Source organism: Diadema setosum, chromosome 18 (genome assembly GCF_964275005.1).
Source record: "Diadema setosum chromosome 18, eeDiaSeto1, whole genome shotgun sequence".
NCBI classification, from domain to species: domain Eukaryota; kingdom Metazoa; phylum Echinodermata; class Echinoidea; order Diadematoida; family Diadematidae; genus Diadema; species Diadema setosum.
Genome location: NC_092702.1, coordinates 11,152,122 through 11,168,040, shown reverse-complemented (window position 1 = coordinate 11,168,040; position 15,919 = coordinate 11,152,122). Strand labels below are relative to the sequence as shown.

General features: G+C 41.4%; 1 pseudogene; it reads left to right on the top strand.

The window, feature by feature from the left end:
* Positions 1–2,284: 2,284 nt before the first annotated feature.
* LOC140241986 (uncharacterized) lies at positions 2,285–6,439 on the top strand (annotated as a pseudogene).
* Positions 6,440–15,919: the final 9,480 nt, after the last annotated feature.

Sequence of the window (15,919 nt, the reverse complement as noted above, 5' to 3'; positions counted from 1 at the left end):
CGGCGCGAGATTCGCCACTGGTCTATTCAACGCGGCGCTACGCGCCTTGTTGAATAGACCAGTGGCTTATCTCGCGCCTCGTGCGATATTCGTGCCCTGATGCACTCACAACTCATAAATTATTCGTATATTATCCGCGCATTAAAAACGCGTATTGTTGTCCGCGCAAGTTTTACCGTTCAATATCAGAGCATATTGAACGAAACGCATAGGCCAACGTATTCATTCCCTATAGGCTACCGTTGTTACTGGCCGTTCAAGATCACACCACGACGCAGCGGCGTGACGAGGCCAGGTCCACAGTATCTTCCGAACTCTGTTAGGGGGATCACTTGGACGCGAAGCACAGAGGGTCGCAGAACTGAAAGAGGCTTTATGTGCTACCGGGTACGACATCTTAGGAAGCATGTGAAAAGAAGGAACTTTGGGGAGCCCAAAGGGTAGCCTGTTGAAATTGGTCTAAGATGGCCTGATAAACAAAGGGGTCCACAGAAAGCTAGTTTGATTAAAGGGTGTGTACAGTTCTGGTCGAGGTGAGGATTTAGCTTTTAACGTTTGCGAGATATTCAGAAACCACTCTATGAGATTTTAAAGAGCATGCAATTCTAAAGGGTATCAAAAGTTTATTTGATTAAAATCGGTTTTGAAATGGCTGAGATATCCAAAAACAAGGTGAAACAAAGAGATCCTAATAAAGTTGTGGCCTGTCGCCTTTTATTATTATCACTTTTTGGGATATCTCAGCCATTTCAAAACCAATTTTCATCAAATAAACGTTGAATCCTTCTTAAAATAACATGCTCTTTCAAATTTCATAGGAGGTTTCTCACAAAACATGAATCCCTTACCTCAACCAGTACTGTACAGTCCCTTTAAGGTACCACTTCAAGGCTAGCACAGGCAACGCACCTAGTCCTCTAAGATTTCAGAGGAGGAAGGCCAGAAGGAAGACCTCCACAGGGTCCATAGAGGTTGTCTGACTCTTCACCAAGAATGAGGCCCATGGGGACCAGGCAAGTCTGCATTTTCCCAGCACAAAAGGCTGGAACAGCAGAACTACAGCATGGATCAAGCTGCAACATAAACCAGATACGAGAGCTAAAAGGAACACTGACTTGAGCGTCTCTTACCCAAGCAAGAGAATCTACGCCTTCAGTGCAGTATCACGGAAGGCGGAGCATCAGGAGACATGAAAAAGGACGAGTAAATGACCCGCAAAAATTAGAAAACACTGACAAGAGGGCACAACAACTCAGAAAGAGGTAGTTACCCCTTGGTTACAATTCTGCAAACAAAAATCTATCTCTTGAAAAGAAAGAGGATTTGAAGTGCAAAGTGGAAATGACATAATACCAGACTAAACGGTCAAGGGTCAGCTGGTAGTGTACAATGGTAAGGTGTTGTAGATTAGAATGGACTTCCCATCCCTGCCAAGATGCATCCGACAAGATGAAGAGAAGGTGGGAGGGCATAAGAAGGGCAGACTCAGAGCAAAGGTTCTCGAGATGACAGGGACAGGGACCTGATCTGCTGGGCCTTGGGGAAAAAGCTAAGAGTGTGGTCTACTTGGGAAAAGCGGGGGGGGGGGGCTTAAGTGAAAGAAGCTGCTGTAGATGCAGGAAGCTGTAACAAACTACCATTATGTCTGCAAGGCTGGTAAGGAGGCCCAGGAAAAGACCTCAACCTTGGTCCCCCTGTAAGGACAGAGAAGGGAGGAAAACATGCCATAGCAAGCCAGCAGGTCGCGAGGGCTGATAACAGTTGCTGTACGGTCATGAATAGATGTACACTGGTCAGAGGGGAAAAAAAAAACCTGGACGAGGGTATGCGCAGGGTAGCTAGACCTCACCTCATTTTAGGGCGGAGAAGGCAGGAAAGGCGGTCATTGTGAGCCTGCGGGTCACAAAGGCAGAAACCAGTGCTGACGGGTAACGATTTGATACTCCAAAGGCAATTAAAGGGAGGTTTGGATCTGATATGTTAGCAAGATGATATGAAGCAAGGAGCTAGGAAGTAATCAGTGTACTACACAAACTTCCAGTAGACTTGACCAATGCACTTTGAGCAGGTGGCAGGAAGCCAAAAGGGTCCCTTAGACACAAAGGAATCTTGATGGAGGCAAGGGGAAATCTCCAAAAGGCTAAAATTCCACTGATTTCGTGAAGTGAAGAGCCTCTTGCAGCTGTGAGTACAGCAACGCCTAGGATCTTACTATTGCACTAAATCACGGCAGCCAAACGAAGAGTTAATCCATTACCGGAAGCGATACCAACAGAGGAAAAATATGAGAACAGCCAACACCCGTGTGAAAAGCCAAAAGGAGTCTCACAGACAATGGGTGAAAGGGTACAACTACATAGGCATCATGGAGGTGGAAAGAAAGTGCCAGGTTGTCAGCAAAGAGCAGATGTAGACGGCTGAAGGAGTCTCTACCCAAGACTGTTGGGGAAGAAGGGCTATGTATGAAATATAAATCATTAAGAAATATCTATTCACATAAAAAAAAAAGACTGGATAGGAAGGAGCTTTATTTCTGATCTCCATGATTTCAATGAAGTTAGTCACTAAAGATAAAGATAATGATAATAATAATAAAGGACATTTATATTGCGCAGCTACTATAATGATATACTCTACTGCGCATTACAAAATGACATGCGTACAAGAAATTCAAACAGAAAATACATTACTTTAAGAGATGACTTTTTAACCTGGCCTTAAACTCATTAATTGTAACGGCTTGTCTTACAAAATGTATGTTTGGTATCAAACATTTTATCTACGAGTGAGCTTTACTTACTTATTTACTTATTCATTCAACACTTGCCATTCTGATGCCAGTCAGAATCAACCCCGACAGCTAAAAAGTTCTTTGAACTCTGTTTGCCCTGGCAACCACTCGGGAGCCCCGTTCCCGCGCTGTATAATAAGACCTCGCACGCACACATGCTTCCTCTTTGAAGCTGGCGCTTAGGTGATAACCACAGAGCGGGGATGGAGGGTGGGGTCCCATAGGTAAGTAAAGCTCACTCGTAGATAAAATGTTTCGATACCGAACATACCTAACTACTTCATCTCGCTTTACTTACCTATTCATTTAACATTTGCCAGATTCCCACAGAATGCAATTGGAGGTCAATCTGTGGCGAGTTTTATTGTATTATCCTCCTGAGTGGTTACGTAGTGACACTAATGGATTGGATACTGTGAATCAATTCTTGTTAGGGCAACAAGCGTCCTGGTCAAGATTTATTTACTGTTCGGGCAGGAAAGGACTGCCGACGCAAATGCAGCCTTGCTTCGTAATGACATCAGAGAGATAACGTGATGTCAAAGTATTAGAGTTATGCCAGTAAGCTGCTTTCAAATTATCTTCCAGGGGAATTCCCTGGAAAAGGGCCCATGAGGATGCCATACCTCGACTATCGTGGGCACGGACTCAAGGTGAGAGTATGGTAGTTTCTCCATTAGATTTAATAGCCCGGACTATCCATCCACCGTGAGATAGTATCTGTGGATACAGCACCATGAGGAGAATTAACACAATCACTTACAAACAATTGGTCAGAAGTGCGAAGAGACTTAGATTTGTGTATGTAGGCCCTTACCACTTAAAAGATCTCACTATGGACACCACAATTTGTCATGCTCTACAGATGAATGGGTTTCTAGTGACGGAATGAAGGCTTCATTCAGAGAGGCACTCATTGTTTGATTCTTTGCCATGAAAATTTGGCATTGAGTATAAGTCTGACTCCATTCATTTCCCATCGGATTTGACCTGGACTAACTGTTAAAACGTGAATGAAACTGCTACTGCTAGCAGGAATGCGGTCTTGATTGTCAAGTTCATAAGTGAGCTACTATGCATTGGTTCGAATGGAGCTTTAGTTAGTGTACGTAGAACTCTAGACAGGCTCCACGAGGGACTTAGCTTTTTCTGACGCGGTCTAGACAGAAAGAAGGAGCTAGTAAGTCTAGTGAGGTGTCTAAAAGAACTTACTGTTTCTCCACTTGGTGGGATCCCCTCCATGGATGGCTGCAATTGCAGATCTGTACCCTCTGATAAACAATATGGCTATAGATTCTTGTCATACAGGTGAAGAAGAAAGTCTGCGATCTCTCCTATAGGAGCTGAGGTTGGATCTGTTTCGTTGTCACCACACCATTTGAAGAAGTACTGTAACGGAGAATCGTATGTACTTCTTGTTGATGATCTGAGGAATTTTGCAGACATTTCGGCCGCCCGGCTAGAAAGGCCTCCCTGCGATGCTCTTGCCCTGAAATGATCCATGGGTATTATGTCAGTCTTAGATTGGGCAGCTTGGGGTGGTAAGTTGTGGTCTCCGGTTGGCGGAGAAGGTCCACCCTGTTTGGAAGTATTACTGGAACGTGAATGGGGAGGTTCACCAGTGTTGAAAACCACAGCATTTTGGACCACCAAGGTGCTGCCAGTTAGAAGGGTTGCTCTGTCCTACTGAACCTGATCTTCTGATCTAAATGTGACCTAGCTGGTGAGTGTACACTGTAAGCACTTCTCTTGGTGCTTATTTTCCTGCTTTTAACTCCGAGCCTGAGGACCATGATCTAAAAAAGGTTGAAAAGCTTGGAGGAAACAAGTCAATAAGGAAGCAGGAGAACTTTTGTAAAGTATAAGAAGGTACAATAAGAGATATTTGCATTTTTTTTTTTGCTCCTCGAGCCAAGATTTGCACCACCAGACTCATATCCAGTTCCATCGAGTGCGGGTTTCTTCATTCGACTGGAGCATCTCACTGATCTCCATGTGCAGACATGCAGGATAATCCAGCTTTTGTGTGCCTCCAGCTGAACAGTGCCTTACTCCTGGACAAAGGTGTCACTCTTCAAAGGAAATAGTGTTCAGTGGAGGTAAGCCTTCCTCGATGGCCCTCAATTCACCACCTTCAACCCGACCTATTGTCAAGTGATAAAGGAACTTCTGAGAATAGTGATGCTTGATGCTGCCATCAGCAAAGCTGTGGACACGGCTTTTATCAAGCTCAATGACCGCATTGAAGCTCTGAAGGTCAGATGCATGACCTTCAAACAAACTGCGACAACAAAGCCCACCAAATAATGGTCCTAAAGAAAGAGCTGAGCAAGCAAGCTGACCGCAATGACACTTTGGTTCAAGCACAGTGGGACATGGAACAATACTCACGGAGAAACTCTATCCGCATATTTGGAGTAAGAGAAAGAGAAGGGGAAAACACTGATGACATTCTTTGTGACATCGCCAAGAAAGGCCTTGTTCTCGCCATCAACCCTGAAAAGGACATAGACCGTAGCCATCGCACGGGAAAAAAAAAGGCAGATCCAGCTGCACCTGGGCCCATCATAGTAAAGCTGACCTCCTACAAAAAGCGACAAGAGATCTTGAAAAGAAGAAGACATTTGAAAGGGAGCAGAGTTTCTATCCATGAGGACCTCACAAAGGGAAACGTTGACTCGTTACGCAAGGCATCCCAACACGCGAAAGTGAAGGGTGCATGGTCCACAGATGGCCGCATCGTCGTAGAAATACCAGCTTCAAACGGCAGGACAGTAAAGAAACTGATCAGATGTGAAGTGACAAAGACCCCGTTTACAGTGCGTGGCTGGGCCGAGCCGCGGCCGAGCCGCGGCCGAGCCCGGCCTCAATTGCGCGGCCGAGCCCCGCAATTTTGTCCGTTTTACACTGCTGGGCTCGGCCCGGGCTTTTAATTCAAACCATTCAATATTTTGTCGTAGTGGCGCCCTGCTTGTAAACAAACGTAATTCGGTATAGTCTGCTTTCCAGACCCTTTGCCAACTGAACTCCGCGGCGGCGACGAAGTCGCCGCCTTTGCCGAAGGAAAAATCCTTTGCAGGACAAAACCACCTCAAACTATACTAGTTTTCGACGCTGAGGGCGTTAATATCCTGAATAGCGAAATAGTACGGGTAGAGGGTCTGGAAGTCAGACTAAATTTGGTACCGCATTTGGCCCAGTTTGCGTTTACACTGAGAAAAGGCCGGGCTCGGCCGCGGCCGAGACCACCACCAGAGTGTGGCCAAATGCGCGGCCAATTTTGGCCCCGCATTTGGCCTTTTGCGCGTTTACGCTGAAATGAAGGCCGTGCTCGGCCGCGGCCGAGCCCGGCCTTTTTGCTCACTGTAAACGGGGTCTTAAAGAACTTATGATATACAGTTAATTTCATTCACTAGCAGATATGTTGTACGGAATGTAAATATTGATTGTACACATGTAAACACTGTGCTGCATTGCCTATCTTCATGTGCTTCTATTATACATTATAATATAGTATCATTACTGCTGAATTCCTCCTAAAGGTAATAATAAATTGTAATTAGGCAATGACTTGTTTCTAAATCTGTTGCTATCAGAAATTTGATTTGGTTATTTTTTTCTTTGTTCTAAATCTCAGTTTACAATTGAGTTAAGTTATTGTGATATTTGTATGTGCATATATTATGTTCTCTTTTATCTGTTATATCTAAGGATACATGTCTGTAAATAGTGCCTGTGCATTATGTAACAACAAAATACTGCGTGATGGCATTTGTTATACGTGTATAAGCAGTAACTTAAATCAGAATATGTAAAAACATTACATGATGAATATGAGACAACTACACAATATTACCTTTAAAGTGAATTTAAGAATGAAATGAAACAACTCCTGCTATGCTGACTTGTGTTCATTTTAACTGTAGAAGCCTTAAAAGAAATTATGGTAATTTTGTTTCTTGTTTAAACTCTTTAGATCTAAATTTGTCTGTTATTGGAGTGTCGGAAACGTGGTTGCAAACAATGATAATGTGTTATTTCCATTATACCTAACTAGAGAAGCACTCTGAGAGCGCAGACCTCCGCCAAGCAGCTAATTTCCACCAATAATCCTGTTCTTCCAGAGATCAGTGATTTCCACCCATACGTATTGCATGCTAAAAATCATCCAAATTCACAAATATCGAAGGCTTTTGTTACGTCATCAACCTCAGCTGCGCAGTAGAGCACGCACTTTCACATAGTGCGCGTATGAAAACCAAAGATGTAGAGGAAGATAGGAAGGCGCGAGATAATAATGGAAACAAAACAAAATGGCTACCCTACATGACGATACAAAAGAGAGCTAAGTACAAACTCAGTACACCTAGAAACATCATTCATTTCCAAAGATAGTGGTATTTTTGTTATCTTAAAAAGATTTAAAAATTATAGTCGTAGATTTTTTTCGATTAAAGGGATAACTTGAAGAACGAGATTTTAAAGTAATAAGGATTGATTCGTGGAGGTAAAAATTTGGCAACAAAATGATCTAAAAACAATCAAACAGCGTGTTTCTACAGAACCCCGAATTCCGGGTCTATCGGATTGTTTCCGATAGAGGAGCCTGTAGAAACGCACCAGTAACGGTTTCTTTCAGATTCAGATTCCGATACCGATTCCGATTATCTTAACCGTCTAATGAGGTACTTAGTAGTTCTTTCCGGGTCAGTTCCCCGTTTCAGCGCTGTGGAAACAAGCCAGGTTTAATAAACCGATACAGCTAGCTGATGTGAGGTCGCGGTATGACCATTATAGTTCGACCTGGATGTTATAACTCAGTATCTGAAGTCACCATTGGCATCATCGTACTTCATCAGACGCAGTGCTAAACTAGACTGCAAAAACACCCGCGCTCGGCAATCGTACCAGCCGTCATCGTGAATGTTTATTTACCCACAATGCACTAAGTCAACTTTCCAGACAACTGCATACAGGGCTCACACCCGTAAATACAATGGAATGTCCTAGACCCCTTCACAAATTCGTACCAAAGATACCAAAATAAATGAAGAAAAAAATTAATTAAAAATCAATGATGTAGTTTGGCAAAAAACTGAATAGCTGTAGATATTGAGTATGAATTCCTCAACAAATTACATTTTGGTTGGAAGATGAAAGCTTTTCTGGTGGAATTTGAGGGGACTATATTTCATTGGGTACGTGTACGGAAAATGGGTGATTTTTTGAGTGACAAGAAGTCGTAGTCTGGCTTTGCGGACCCCTGGACAGAATTTGAACTGAAGAATCCACCCTGAAAATTTGATGAATGAAAGGATATATCTAACTTATCCAGGTTAGTGAAGCTGAAACACCTCATTTCTCCCAGCTATTGTACAGAATTTTTTGAAATTTGATTTTTAACACACATCCCTATATGGGGAAATATTTATGGGTGTGAGCCCTATAGAGGATGCATGCAATGCACACAAGTCTATGGGAAGTATTCATCCCATACAAACTCTGCTGGTTTATGTTGATCTATTAATTGTGTCAGATCTCTTCCTCCCTCCCCTTCCCCTTCCTACCCCCCCCACCTCTCTCCTCTACCCCCCCCCCTCCCAACTCTGTTTGGCTACAATTTGTTTTCTTATTATGTTGTTGTGGTATAGATAGATCTTTGTACATAGCAGTCATCAGTATCACACAACTTTGAATGACTGTGTTATTTTAATGTATTTCTTTGTTTGGCTACCACTGAAACAGGTCAAAATTCATAAAGTTAGTCTGTTTGACAAAACAAAGTCTTTTCAAGTATTTTTTAGGCAATAGTGTGATGATGACACCCCCATAATCAAAGATTACTGCCTTCATCTAGGTATTCATCTTATGAAGAACTGATCAACACTACATTTTTATTTTTTTTCAAAAACCTCAAAGGGCGTGAGTTTCAAAAGTGTCCCTTTGAGAAGCTTTATAACCCTTGAATGTGTAATTTCCCATATGATGTAGATGCAAATATCATCAAAAACACAATTATGATGTTTAAAAGTCAAATGAGAAATATGACCTCCACTATAGAGGATGCATGCAATGCACACAAGTCTATGGAAAGTATTCATCCCATACAAACTCTGCTGGTTTATGTTGATCTATTGTGTCAGATCTCTTCCTTCTCCCCCTTCCCCTTCCTACCCCCCCCCCTCTACCTCTCTCCTCTACCCTCCCCCCAACTCTGTTTGGCTACAATTTGTTTTCTTATTATGTTGTTGTGGTATAGATAGATCTTTGTACATAGCAGTCATCAGTATTACACAACTTTGAATGACTGTGTTATTTTAATGTATTTCTTTGTTTGGCTACCACTGAAACAGGTCAAAATTCATAAAGTTAGTCTGTTTGACAAAACAAAGTCTTTTCAAGTATTTTTTAGGCAATAGTGTGATGATGACACCCCCAAAATCAAAGATTACTGCCTTCATCTAGGTATTCATCTTATGAGGAACTGATCAACACTACATTTTTATTTTTTTTTTAAACCTCAAAGGGCATGAGTTTCAAAAGTGTCCCTTTGAGAAGCTTTATAACCTTTGAATGTGTAATTTCCCATATGATGTAGATGCAAATATCATCAAAAACACAATTATGATGTTTAAAAGTCAAATGAGAAATATGACCTCCACTATAGAGGATGCATGCAATGCACTCAAGTCTATGGGAAGTATTCATCCCATACAAACTCTGCTGGTTTATGTTGATCTATTGTGTCAGATCTCTTCCTCCCTCCCCTTCCCCTTCCTACCCCCCCCCCAACTCTGTTTGGCTACAATTTGTTTTCTTATTATGTTGTTGTGGTATAGATAGATCTTTGTACATAGCAGTCATCAGTATCACACAACTTTGAATGACTGTGTTATTTTAATGTATTTCTTTGTTTGGCTACCACTGAAACAGGTCAAAATTCATAAAGTTTGTCTGTTTGACAAAACAAAGTCTTTTCAATATTTTGTAGGCAATAGTGTGATGATGACACCCCCTTAATCAAAGATTACTGCCTTCATCTTGGTATTCATCTTATGAAGAACTGATCAACACTACATTTTTATTTTTTTTTAAAACCTCAAAGGGCGTGAGTTTCAAAAGTGTCCCTTTGAGAAGCTTTATAACCCTTGAATGTGTAATTTCCCATATGATGTAGATGCAAATATCATCAAAAACACATTTATGATGTTTAAAAGTCAAATGAGAAATATGACCTCCACTATAGGGCTCACACCCGTAAATACAATGGAATGTCGTAGACCCCTTCACAAATTCGTACCAAAGATACCAAAATAAATGAAGAAAAAAATTAATTAAAAATCAATGATGTAGTTTGGCAAAAAACTGAATAGCTGTAGATATTGAGTATGAATTCCTCAACAAATTGCATTTTGGTTGGAAGATGAAAGCTTTTCTGGTGGAATTTGAGGGGACTATATTTCTTTGGGTACGTGTACGGAAAATAGGGTGATTTTTTGAGTGACAAGAAGTCGTAGTCTGGCTTTGCGGACCCCTGGACAGAATTTGAACTGAAGAATCCACCCTGAAAATTTGATGGATGAAAGGATATATCTAACTTATCCAGGTTAGTGAGGCTGAAACACCTCATTTCTCCCAGCTATTTTACAGAGTTTTTTGAAATTTGATTTTTAACACACATCCCTATGGGGAAATATTTATGGGTGTGAGCCCTACAGGCGTGGAATCGGATTCTAACCGATTATACGCTTTCTGTGGAAACAACCCGGGTCTGCGTTAGCGCAGTATTTGATTACGCGTTTGCAAATTCTAGGTCTATCGGATTCTTTGTAGAAACACGCTGTTTGAGGAAAACTTGAAAAATACGCAGCTTGAACTCCCAAGGTAGGGTCAAGTTCATTGACCCTATATACCTCCCAAAATATCGAAAATCCTTCATAAATTCCATAAAAGTTTTTTTTTTTTTTCGGATTACTGCCAAAATTTAATCATCTGTTCCTTGTGTCATTCTCAACCTTTCCTGCAAGTTTCATCCAATTCCGTTCGCAACTTTTTGAGTTATTTTGCACACGGACAAACAAACAAACAAACGGTAACGAAAACATAATCTCCTCCCTTGGCGAAGGTAATCATAACTTTGTTGGAAGGCGGAGGCCAAACAGGAGAGGTGGAGGTGTTGGTGTTTTTGTACATAGCAAATACATTGTATAAATTTCAACAGCGTTTTGATTTTGATGTTCTTAACGAATGTATCGAGTCTGTGTTTATTGAGATAGCCGACTCTCAAAAATAATCTTATTGTAGCTACTGTTTATAGACCCCCAAATCAACCAATTCAGTCTTTTATTGATGTGCTCCAACCTATATTCTACAAAATATCTCAAGAAAGGAAACAATGTATTATAGTAGGTGATTTTAATATTGATCTTTTGGTTGATAACATTATGACACATCAATTTTTAGATTTATTCATTTCATCTTCTTATTCTCCTATGATATTCAAACCAACAAGAATAATGAACTCATCAGCAAGCTTACTTGATAATGTATTTATCAACCGCTCAGAAACTGTTGTAACAGTTGGTATTTTCATTTCAGATGTCAGTGATCATTATCTCCTTTAACTGTGTATAATGGTAGTCGAGTATATAACGATGACGGTAAGCATATAATTTCTATACAAAAGTTATTAATGAGGAAAATATAGTGAAACTTCTTGGTTTGTTACAGTCTGTTAAATGGAATAATCTTGTGGAAGTTTCTACGGTTGATGAGAAATATGAATATCTTATGCGCAGATTTTTAGGGTGCACGTCACGAGACCGACACCCACGAGTCATACAGCCCACAAGTCATACAGCTCACAACTCATACAGCCCACTAGTTATACAGCCCACGAGTTCGACACCGAGTAAATAAAGCCCACGAGTTCGACATCAAGTAAAATAAGCCCACGAGTTGTACAGCCCATGAGTTCGACACTACACATAAAAGGCTCACGAGACCGATTCTATGCAAAGCTCACGAGACCGACACTACGCTTAAAAGGCTCACGAGACCGACACTAGTCAAATAAGGCCCACGAGACCGACACAGTGCCGTATATAAAGAGAGTCTGGCCAACTATACCCCGTTTACAGTGCGAGGCTCGGCCGCGGCTCGGCCCAGCCCTGCTTCAGTGTAAACGCGCAAAAGGCCAAATGCGGGGCCAAAATTGGCCTCGCATTTGGCCTCGCTCTGGAGGTGGTCTCGGCCGCGGCCGAGCCGCGGCCGAATCCGGCCTTTTCTCAGTGTAAACGCAAACTGGGCCAAATGCGCGGCCAGTTTTAGTCTGGCTTCCAAACCCTCTGCCCGTACTATTTCGCTATTCAGGATATTAACCCCCTCAACGTCGAAAGCTAGTATAGTTTAAGGTGGTTTTGTCCTGCAAAGGATTTTTCCTTCGGCAAAGGCCTTTGCCCCAACGGCGACTTCGTCGCCACGGAATCCAGTTGGCAAAGGGTCTGAAAACCAGACTATACCAAATTGCGTTTGTATGGGTAATATTGGACTGAATTATGATAAGTGGAAAGTAAATTTGCATGAAACAGGCAACTGCCCCCATTGCCCGGAAAAGGAAAATTTAAGTCATTTTTTATATGATTGTCCGAAATATTTGATAGAGAGAGCCATGTTGATCGCAGACATTGGAGGCAAAGATCAACGGGATATCAGAAAAGTATTATCCACAAAAAATGTTGATCATTTGAGGGCATTAATTCTATATGTGAAGAGAACAAGACGGTTCTCCAAAAGACTTATATAAGTCTTATAGAGTTATACAGATAATTATCTTTTGAGTTTTATTTATTTAGATTTGCACACTGCACAACCGGATGTTTGCTTATTACATTATGAAAAATTTTGAATTATTTGTAAATTATATGTTTATTTAATGGAAAGTATATACGAAATGATATTATAATTTTTGATGTTTATATATCGCATTCGGGTGTCTGCTTGTGCACCATTATATTATATGCGTTGGGCAGAAGGTCCTGAGTGCGGCAAATGAGGGATCTAGGTCTGTGTGCGCGACCGAGAAGCCTGCTCAATGCAACGAGCCGGGCTGATCAGAGTTTGCCATCAGCATGCACCAGAACTTATTTGCCCCAACCGTATAACAGCAGACACATAGCGCGCACAAAAATAATTGTAAAAAGTATTTTTTTTAATTGATTATATGTAGAATAATCATATTATAATAATAATAATACATACAATTTCTATAGCGCCGTTCTCCACTTTGATTAAATTCTCAAGGCGCTTTACAATAGGTACATCAAAGCAAACAGATTGAAAATACAAGTACATCACAGTAATAGAAGAAGATGAAGAAGCAGAAAAAAAGACATGAAAGTCTGTCTTCAAAAGACACTGGTCTTCAAAATGCACTGCTAAACAGATAGGATTTTAAATTACTCCTGAAAGATGTTACAGAGCTTGAGTCTTTCAGCTCACGAGGAAGTGAATTCCACAGTGTTGGTCCAGCGTGAGCGAAAGCACGTTCCCCCCAAGATTTCCTAGAAAACGGAATATGTAAGAGACCTGAAGTTGAGGATCGAAGAGTTCGTGAAGGTTGGTATTGACGAAACAAACAAACATTGTAATCAGGAGCTGTTCCCTCAATAACATGATAAACCAAAAGAAGTATCTTAAACCGAATTCGCTCCTGTACAGGCAACCAATGAAGACTCTTCAGGATAGGTGTGATATGACTGCGTTTACTTGACAAAGAAACAATACGTGCAGCGGCATTTTGTAGCTTTTGTAATTTGGCAATTTGCGAGTTTGGTAGATTGAAAAACAAACCATTACCAAAATCAAGGCGTGAAGAAATAAGTGCATGAACAAGTTTTTCCGTGGCAGAGCGAGTCAAATACTTGCGAATAAAACCAATATTGCGCAATTGATAACGGACTGATTTAGAAATGTTGGTGATTTGATCGGACATAGCCATGTGAGAGTCAAACATAACACCCAGATTGCGACATGACTTTGACAGAGGAATATCATTACCTACAATCGAAATACAATTAATATCCAACTTATTCAAGTGAGATTTAGAACCAAAAAGGATAAATTCACACTTGCTGTGGTTTAGAAACAATGAGTTAGACCTCATCCAAGCATCAATATCAATGATGCAATTTTCTAGACAGCGCAGTGCATGAGATGCTTGGATTTGATGTGGTGGAAAAGATACAAAAACTTGTATGTCGTCTGCATATAGATGATACCGAACAGAATGCCTTTGAAATATTTTCCGCAGACCGATCAAATAGATAGAAAAAAGGGTGGGCCCGCCAACAGAGCCTTGAGGTACACCACAGCCTAATGGCTTTGAAGACGATATGACACCATTCAAAAGAACAGACTGTGAATGGTGTGATAGGTATGATTTAAACCATTCGAGAGCTTGTCCCTGGATACCCAAACTTCTAAGTGTATTGACAAGAATTCTGTGATCTACAGTGTCGAAGGCCGAAGACAGATCCAACAAAACCATTGCTGTGACGGATCCGGAATCCATTTCCCTTAAAATATAACTAGAAACATTTATCAAAAGGGTCTCCACACTATGGTGAGGGCGATAAGCCGACTGTAAAGGATCGAATAAACCATGTTCCAGCATATAGTCTGAGAGTCTCGAAAACACAACTCTCTCTAAAATCTTGAACAAAAATGAAAGATTGCATACAGGACGATAACTTGTCAATGATTCCTTATCCAATGAAGGTTTTTTCAGCAAAGGACGGATCAGACCTTTCTTTAAAGATAAGGGTACGGTAGCTTGCTCGATACTGAGGTTAACAATTTGAGAAATAATCGGGGCAAACGTGGGTGCGCAGTCCTTTAAGAGAATGGTTGGAACCGGATCCAATGGACAGGATTTAGGAGGCAATTTACGAAGAAGGAGAAGTATTTCATCAGTAGTTGTATGTTGGAAGGTTTCCAGTGTGGAAGAGGTAACAGGTTCAGATTCAGATAGTACAACATTACAATTGAAATTATCTCGGATTTTTTCAACTTTCGAATGAAAAAACTGACTAAAAGTTTCAGCCATGGCACAGCCATCGACATGTTTAGGCAATGGAGATGACTGTTTGCGGTTCAAAAGTCGATTGGCGACGTTGAAAAGCTTCTTATGATCATCTCCGCAGTTTTCGATGAGTCTGGTGTGATAGATGCGTTTGGCTCTGGACACAAGGTAGTTTACTCGGTCTCTCTGATCACAGAACAACTTTCTGTCTGTCTGCAGCTTTCCATTGATGCGCCATCTCCTTTCAAGTCGCCGCCGCTCTTTCTTTGCTTCAGAGATACCAGAGTCATACCAGGGACTGTACTGATGAGACTTCACTTTCCGAGTCTTGGCTGGTGCGTGAATGTCCAGTAACCTGCTAAGTTCTGAATTGTAGCGGTTCACAGCATCATCAACGTCGGCTGTTGACAAGGACGAAATGTTACTGTCAGACACGTCGTTGGCGAAATCAGTCCTGTTGATGCCTTTTATGTTGCGAGATGAGAACGTAGCATCATTCCTCTCTGGCTTGTTAAAACGAAACAAGCAAATTACGGCGGAATGGTCGGAGATGCCGGGAATAACTCGTGTGTTAGAAAATAGCAGTCTGTCAGATTGCCGTATCAAGATGACGTCGAGAATATGGCCATGATCATGTGTAGGTGTAGTCACCAACTGGCGGAGTCCATGGCCATCGACGAGGTCGTTGAACTTCTGCGTGTACTGGGATGAGAGCTTATCTAAGTGTATATTAAGATCTCCTGTGATTACGAGAGAAGATAACTTATACAACTTTTCATCTAACAAATCTGAGAACTCATCAATAAAAGATGAAAAAGAACGATATCCTGGTGGTCTGTACATAACTACAATATCAAGACTAGTAGTGTTGTTAGAGACCACGGCTGACATAGATTCAAAACTTAAATGGTGATCTGATGGATTGAGAACTGCAGAGAGATTGTCCCTGTACAAGAACCCAACACCTCCACCACGCCTGGAGGCTCGGGGCTGGTGCAGAAATACAAAACCGGGTGGAGTGAGATCTGTGATGGCTGCATCATCTA